Source organism: Mya arenaria, chromosome 17, assembly GCF_026914265.1.
Source record: "Mya arenaria isolate MELC-2E11 chromosome 17, ASM2691426v1".
NCBI classification, from domain to species: domain Eukaryota; kingdom Metazoa; phylum Mollusca; class Bivalvia; order Myida; family Myidae; genus Mya; species Mya arenaria.
In genome coordinates, this window is record NC_069138.1 from 16,490,834 (window position 1) to 16,499,892 (window position 9,059).

Here is a 9,059-nt window from a genome sequence, read left to right on the forward strand (position 1 = left end):
CTTAGAAACCCAGTTAAAACAACCCTTAATGCAGTCATCAATGGCCTGTTTATACACGGTCTTTATTATAATGTTATTACTGTTGCAAATCTGAAGCCAGTATCTAATAATTCTAAAATATATATTAATGTATAGAGAATATCTACCTAATTCTCAATACACTGTAGCATTACATGTGTTCATTTTAACATGTAATAATCGCTTACAAAATTTTAAATGTATGCGTTCTATTTCTTTTGACTTACTAAAACCCCAAATTTCACAGGCATAATTCAATATTGAGCCAACAAAAGAATCAAATAATTGACAAACTATTTTATGTTTAAGGTCATATCATTTGCATTATATAATAAGACAAAGGCTATGGTATTTCGCAAAAGAGGTGGCCTGTTAAGAAACGAAACATTTACATACAAATTTAATGACTTCAATTATTTGGCTACTGTTTTTAATTACACAGGTAAATTGGCGCTTAAAGTGTTATTATCTAATTGTAGCAAATATAATATTACGCCTAGCATTTTATGTCAATTATTTGATGCTTTTGTAAAATCAACTTTGAGTTATGGGTCTGAGATTTGGGAATTTGAAAATCTAAAGAAATTGAAATAATTCATTTAAAATTTTCATTCTAAATGTACGTATAAATACATGTAACAGTGCAGTATATGGAGAATTAGGACGGTATCCATTGTTTGTATCACATTAAATTAGAACTATAAAATATTGGTATAAAAGTCGCAAGTACTGACAATGTTATACTTAAGGTAGTACATGACATGTCTGTTAAAGGCCTAGTTTAAGGAATGTTTGGCATGATAGTCCCCTACTGTGCATCTCCTGCTAATCGCACTGGTGTCACAGTAGGGGTCAATTTCCTGTGTATTGGTTTATTGGCTCAGGCCCATTTAGGGGCCATTTTTGTAATAAAACATCGAAAACTGCATCACAGGATACTCAGATTGGAGATCTGATAAGCCAATTAGGCAATTAGATTAAGATCAATTATCAGAGGTTGTGTACTAATACACATTTTTTTTTTACGTTTTTTTGTTTGTTTTGTTTTTTATAGAAGGCTTAAACTACGCCTTTAATGATTGCGAGAATGAAAAGTGCATTTGGGTTGCTGCTGATGTTAAAGATCTGCTTAGTAAACATGATTATACATACGTTTTCAATAATCCATCGTTATACGATGTTAACACATTTGTAATTATATTTAAACACACATTGATTGATACTTTTAAGCAAACATGGTGTAATGACAAATAACAAGTGGTGTGTTAAAAGTGTATGATAATATTAACGATACATTAGGCTACGAGCAATACGTAAATATTCTTTCACATGATTTACGATTCTATGTGAGTAGACTAAGAGTTTCGGCGCATTCTCTAAGAATCCATACTGGTAGATATGCAACTAATTATATTCTCAGAAATTAACGTTACTGTATTTTACTCGTGACATAGAATATGAACATCACTATGTATTAATTAGTCCTTGTTATATTGACTTTAGAAGAAAGTATATTAGGAAATATTGTTTATATTATACCAAGCATGTATAAGTTTATAAAATTGTTAAAATCTGAACATAAAAATACAATATGTGAACAGTCAAAATATAAAGAATCTGTGAAACATAGAATTTCTCTTACTTATGATAATTAGTATAATATACACATCCTCACGTTATGTATGTATGTGCATGTATTTGCATTTGCTCATTACTACTTGTTTATTTCTATTTGTTTTCAACCTACATCGGTCCTGTATTATGTGACTTGTTGAATTCATATTTGTAAATGTGTTTTATATTATATGACTACGTACTGTGATGGTACACGTCTAAAATAATGTTGTTCTGTTCTGTTAATATCGAGGAACTTGACTGGCAGTTTACTTCTGAAGAAATATGCGAAACTATTTTAATATATATGCAAAAAGTTACAAAAACAAGCTCAGTTGCAAAAAAGTTTAAACATAAACCCGGTTTAATTGCACTGGGTAAACGCCAAAGACATAAACGACATAAACACTGCGACATTTCTAACAATGTTGCGGATTTCTTTATTGACTCCAGAGAGTTTGTTGCTCCTGATCTCACCCAGATTTTCATATATGATTCTAACATCTACCCGGATATATGGTGTTGGCGCTCACTCGAACAATGTAGACTAGATTCACGACTTGAAATGTTTTACAAAATATACAATCATTATGTTGCTTTTACTTTGCAATCCTATTTTCAAACACCAATGCGATTAACTAAACTAATGCACCCACTATTTTAAGACAAATTCAAGTAAATACTGACTAATTTTTTACCAGTTCATCAATCACCTTTTATCATATTACGTAAGCTGAGTTTTCTTTTTATACTCCGATTCTAACTTTTCTGATGTTGATTCGCTTCATCAGTGTTTTATTTGTTCACTTAACAATGGATGGATGGATGGATGGATGGATGGATGGATGGATGGGTTGGGTTGGGTTGGGTTGGGTTGGGTTGGGTTGGGTTGGGTTGGGATTGGGATGGATGGATGGATGGATGGATGGATGGATGGATGGATGGATGGGTTGGGTTGGGTTGGGTTGGGTTGGGTTGGGTTGGGTTGGGTTGGGATTGGGATGGATGGATGGATGGATGGATGGATGGATGGATGGATGGATGGGTTGGGTTGGGTTGGGTTGGGTTGGGTTGGGTTGGGATTGGGATGGATGGATGGACGGACGGACGGACGGACGGACGGACGGACGGATGGATGGATGGGCGGCTCTAAAATAATTAATATGATATTGTCAGTTTACAGAAATGTTAAAGCTGGTATTAAGGACTTTAGCAGTAAGTCATTTTCAGATTATTTTGATTTTACACATGGTGTTAAACAATATGAACTTATGTCTCCATTGTTATTTATCCTGTTTATAAATGATGCAAAATAGTCACTTATTCGTACAAACATGACTGAGACTGACCTAAATCTTTTGTCAATCTTTATGTTGTTATTCGCTGATGATATAGCTCTTTTTACAACAAGCCCTGCTAGCTAACAACGTCAACTAGATGCTGTCTATCAGTATTCTTAAAAATGAGGACTGACAATTGTCATGAATAAAACCAAAATATGCATATTTGAAAAATGTAAACAAATATTTACATATTCAAATGAGTTATAAACATGGAAGAAGTTCAGGTTGTTGATAAGTTTTTTTTATTTGGGAATTAAATTTACTTTCACCGATATTATGCGTAATGCTGTCAAAATTTTAAGTGAAGGCTTTAAAGGTTTATAACCGTCTACTATCTATGTTTAGTAAGCGAGCATAGCGTTAGATATGAAAACAAAATTGGCTTTGTTTGATTCTCTTGTGGTACCAATATTGTTATATGGTTCTGAATAATGGAGTATTTACGACTTAAAAGAGATTGACCAATTGCATGTGCAATTCTGTAAGAAGGTGTTGGCGTTAAGCCTCAGACATCTAATGTTGCAGTGTTGGGCGAACTTGGAAGGTTACCACTGTTATGAAAAAAGAGAGAAAAGAACGAGCAGTTATTATTAGTACTGGCTAAAAGTCATAATAAAACCAGACTCGCTTAAGTATTAAGTCCTTGTTAAACGTATATATATATATGTTTATAACACCCGAAATAATAACGCATGACATATTTCCTTAGTTAGTTTTTTTTTTTTTTAAATAGTATTGGTCTGGGTAAATTGTCAATATTTTAACTCGGATAATAGTGCTTACTATCGGCATAATTATGTTAAAGCAGAGAGACCAGTGCAAACATGGCATGATGCTTTATCAAATCAAACAATTAAAACATTAAATTACAACTGTATGATTAAAACTGACTTTAAATTTGAAACTTATCTGACTGATGTTCAGAGTGATAAGCATAGAAAGGAATTGACTGGATTTAGATTCTCATCTCATTGTTTAGAGATAGAAACGGGTCGACACACTAACACCATTAGGGAAAACAGAACCTGCAAGCTATGTACACATAATACGGTAGAATCTGAATATCATAGTTGTAAAATGATATTCTATTAATTAACAAAAATATGTTGTGTATGATTTTGTATAACTTCATTCAGTATACTGACAAATGAATGTTAGGATTATTGTTTTAACCAAAATATCACTGATTAAAATAATTTTAGTTTAAAAAATGACATACACAAAATAAATGAAAAACCTCTAATTGCTTGTTCATTATTTTCTAGATTTTTTTTGTTAAGAGTAAAATATTTCAACGGCAACCTCCAAATCTTCTATACTGGATTTCAGGTAAATACTCTGACGTCATTTCACCCAGGTTTTTTCCGATGACGCACTCTATGTCATTACGGCAATTCATTGTGACTATTTCTCCCTGTAACCTTTCCGCATTGAAAACTTCTTGTATTTCTGACATACAGTTACAGTATTACACTTTTATGAGGAAGATAACGTTCCCATATGTTCTTTGGTTTGCAAACGAAACACGTCATACTTTATTCTTTGTTCAAATTAGTTGAAGTGCCCGTGTACCTTGTTGGTAATTATTATGTACAATAATTATCCGTGGAAAATGGTTAGAAACATACCTGTCATGTGTCACGGTTTCCCCGTGAGTCTCACGATTTTGGCAACATAATCACGGTCTCGCGCTGACTATTTAATTTCTCACGCATTTCAATTATATAAAAAATCAAGAAAATAAATACAATAGTTTTTAAAAATAAATCGGTTAAAATATTGGTTCGTGTATAAGTTGTGTCTAACCTAATGTTAGCCACCGGAACCGATGTTAGTAAACAATAGACTAACACATAACAGTCGAAGATATATGGTGGTACAGCCTTATATAAAAGCAAGTCTGATGCTAAATGGTCCCAGAAATATCCCGTTATCTCATCTTTAGTAGTTAGACAGGTTTAATGTCATTTAATTCAATTATATGAAGCAATAAGGCTTCTTTTCGATTTATTGATTATTAATAGGGTGTTTTTTGGTAAACAAATAATTCGCTTACATCACAGAGTTGCTTCAGATGAATTATTGTAAATGTATTGAAAATATTGAAGAAAGACACCCCAGAACCCACCACAGATGGGAATCAATTTTTCGGGGGGGGGGGGGGACATGCCCCCGAAAGCCCCTAGATATTTGTTTCTCACTCCAAGTGTCAGCTATGTAGAAAGTACTGTAAAAGGATAACTACATTAGTGCCATGGCAGATTATCTTGGATCAATACACAACTGTCTCCTTTATATGAGTAATCTGATATATTACTAATAGAAAACATTTCATGCATATTTCACTGAATGCTGCTTGGTTAAGCCCCCCCCCCCCCTGAAATGTTCTAAATAATGAGTATTCTTAATTGCAAAAACTTCACACAAACAAAAGCAAATTTACGTTTTAAGATTGAACATTCTAATAAATTATTGCTACACTTATTTTGCCACTTATCAAGCAGTAAGTAAAGTGAAGTAAGTGAAAATTATGCTGAGAAGAAAACTGATTGCGTTCTACTGATATTGACATGCTGGTATGAAAACCTCACTAAGTAGTATCCCACGCGTTTAAAACACAAAGTTTTAAAGTTCAAAACACATTGCAAGAAAACACTGGACTTGAACGTCAAATTAGACAAGTTATTACAATGTTCCCTGTTATTTTTCTTATCCATCGTTCAAAAAGCAGAAACGAATCATTTTCGGGATGACCCCATAAAACTATAAAAGGACTTGTTTAATATTCGTTACCTTAATTATTATTTAAAACCCTTATCAGAAAGATGGCCTACATAATTTCTTCATAGCCTCAAGTAGCTAATATACATATATTCCCGGTTGATACAATAACAAACGGAAGGGCTGTTTGGTTTTTAAGACAATGGCTCATTTCTTATTCATAAGATGTTCTTACGGCAATGCAGGGTGCAAATGAGCGACACAGAAAGTACGAGTTCTTTTATGCTTTCTTTTACAAGATGATTACAGAAACGTCGCTGAAAATTGAGACTTATGGTCGATTTACGGTCGATTTATTGATGAAAATGTTTTTATTGCCATGTCTATAGAATGCCGAGAGACTGCATAAATGTTAGCAAAAACCAAATCAAATGAATGTTTCCTTGCGCATTAAATGCATGTACTGATATACTGAACGAACAGCCAAATTATACCACAGTGTGTTTGGACTGAGCTTGAATTAAAAAACAAGAGCAAATAGCAGAAAGTATATTTTGGCAAAGATGGGTTGGCTCGTTTTAATTCCACGCGGAACTCCTCGGCCATTCTCCATCGAAAACAACCTCGGATGTATATGGACGGTTTACAATATCAAAAATCTTTATATTTTAGCTACGCTGCAAATAGATTGCGCAATTGTTTTATTTTAGCAGATAAACCCTGAGTCAATGACTTTGCTCTCGGGAATATTAATTAATTAGGCAATAATACACTTTACTTGAAATCAATCTAAACTTAGATATAATAAATACACGTTAAAACACTGAAATTAATTAATACTATTATTCAATTGTTAACGAACTACTTCTACTGATGCACCGGCATATGTGATAAGTTGTTTTCGAAGAAAATGGTCAAGGTGTTTCAAATGCGAATAATCGTTGAGTTAATCTAAAGTTATCAAAATTGATATGCATTACTTCTCGTACTAGTATGCATTTAACGCATCCGCTTTACTTCCAACGGTATCGATATAAACATTATCCCGTACATATTTCATGTTAAGGGGTTTCTCCCAATATGATATCTTTACAACTTTACTCCTAATTATTCCTAGTGTAATTATACTCATTATCTAAAACTGTTCTGATTTTTAAAGCTGCACTCTCACTCTTCACAACTTTTTTTTGTCTTGGAACGAGCCAATTTTCGCGAAAATGCATGGAAACCAGTTATGTTAGACTGCTGAAAAAAAGATTCAGATTCCATTTTTAAGTTCAAAAATTGGTGTTTAATGCATTTTTTCTTAAACCGTTAGTAACGATTTAAGCCATGAAAAAATATTGTGATCTGATCTTTTGTCAGCAATATTTTTTTGCATTGGTTTGCAGATATTTACGCAAAACTTTGCTCTTTCCTAGACAGAAAATAAAAAAAAAGTTAATGGTATATCCGTGAGAGTGCAGCTTTAACTGCCGTTAGGCGGGAATTAGTACTATATGTATGGGAAGTTATATATGTTTGGTAAAACAACTCGTGGTGGAACAATCTGTACAATATTAAGTCTAATTAAAATCAAATGGTCAGTAAAAGACCAAAGGAACATAACTGCCACATTACCATAAGTATCTGCTAAAAACTAGCACGAAATTAATACATTATGCGATCAAAACATATATACGTTGCTTGTAAATTCGGATAGTGAATATCTAATGCGCTCTCTCTTCCATACAAACTTCATCACTGCGTTCAATCTTCCGGATGAAACTTTCAAGATATTTCTTAACAAAACATGCAGTTTGTTCGCGAAACTATCAGTCTGTACAATTGCAATACAAGTGCGTAAATACGATAACATATGGTTTGCATTTTGTCGCATAAGTACCCTAACATACATCTTAAACCTGCCACTAAATGCTTTGTTTTCGATAAGCTCTTAGTTATATGACGGGTAAATAAATATAGAGTATGCATGCTTGTATATATTGAAAGCAAAAATTTGAAAATTTGATTCAATCATTTTAATAAATAATTTGTAATAATCATACACCTTAACTCAACTCAACTCAACTCAACTCAACTCAATATCTGTATTTGCCCCATGGCTAGAGATATACATGATATATACAATCATTGTTAGACATTGAACATGTATAATATAAATACAATAATAATACAGTTCAAAATTATAGCATATTGGTGTCAAAATATTTATACAAGTATTGTAGGATATAGCTTCATATCTAAGTATAAATAAAAAGCTTATATTCGACATGCAAATAAAATTAGTCTATTTGATTTCCATGATAGTAAGGTCGTATGTGATTCGCCGCTTGGATGCAGAAATTTTGTCGAAACGAAATACAAGAGATTTACAGCAGCGAGTTATGGCATATATACTAGTATTTATGTTAGAAAGATAACATTAACATGGATTAATTGATACGTATAATCCATAAATTGCTTAGCAGTTTTATATGAAATATGTCACCATGTTGCATATAATATGTTAAATCACTGAGAAGTGGATTAAAAGAGAATAAAGGTAATATCATTGGAGCTATCGGAGGGAATTGTAATTGTGTTACATTTTCTTAACCACCAGTTGGATCTTTTCAGAATTTTGTATTTAGTACTGTATTACTCATGAGGCTAACAATTTCAATATATAATAGCACGCCGGGTAATCATTGGAGCCATAACATTTTGTTATGTGTTGAAAATGCTCCAACGCAGCTTCCGTTATAGTGCCAATGAGTGGAATATGGATGTAAACAATGAGTATGGTTTCTTATTTTTCATTTTTAGAGGTTATACAAAATGTTATGGCTCCAATGATTACCCGCCGTGAGTAGGGATATAACACGATTGGTAATGTTTAGAAACCGTATTGCATTTGTTATAGATATAGTATTAGATTGCATTGGTGCCAGCATCGACCAATAATTATGTGCGTCAAAGCATAGTGAACATGGTAATTTCATAATAACGGAGCAAACAATTTTTTTATACTGTTTAATTGCGAAACAGCCTTTTATAAATCTGTTTTTCAAAAATACTGAAAGTATCTGGGATATACTAGCATTTGTTGGAAAATGGATACCTTTAACAGGGGAAACAACATGTAAAGCAGAGTCTTTTAACCAAAATTGTATTTAATGCAGTGTGAACATTGCATCTCCATTTATCTGTCGCGTTTAATCAAAGTAGGATTTTAATATAATGTGAACATTGCATCTCCATTTATCTGTCGCGTTTAATTAAAGTGTGATTTTAATATAGTGTGAACATTGCATGATCATTTATCTGTCGCGTTTAATTAAAGTGTGATTTTAATATAGTGTGAACATTGCATCGCCATCT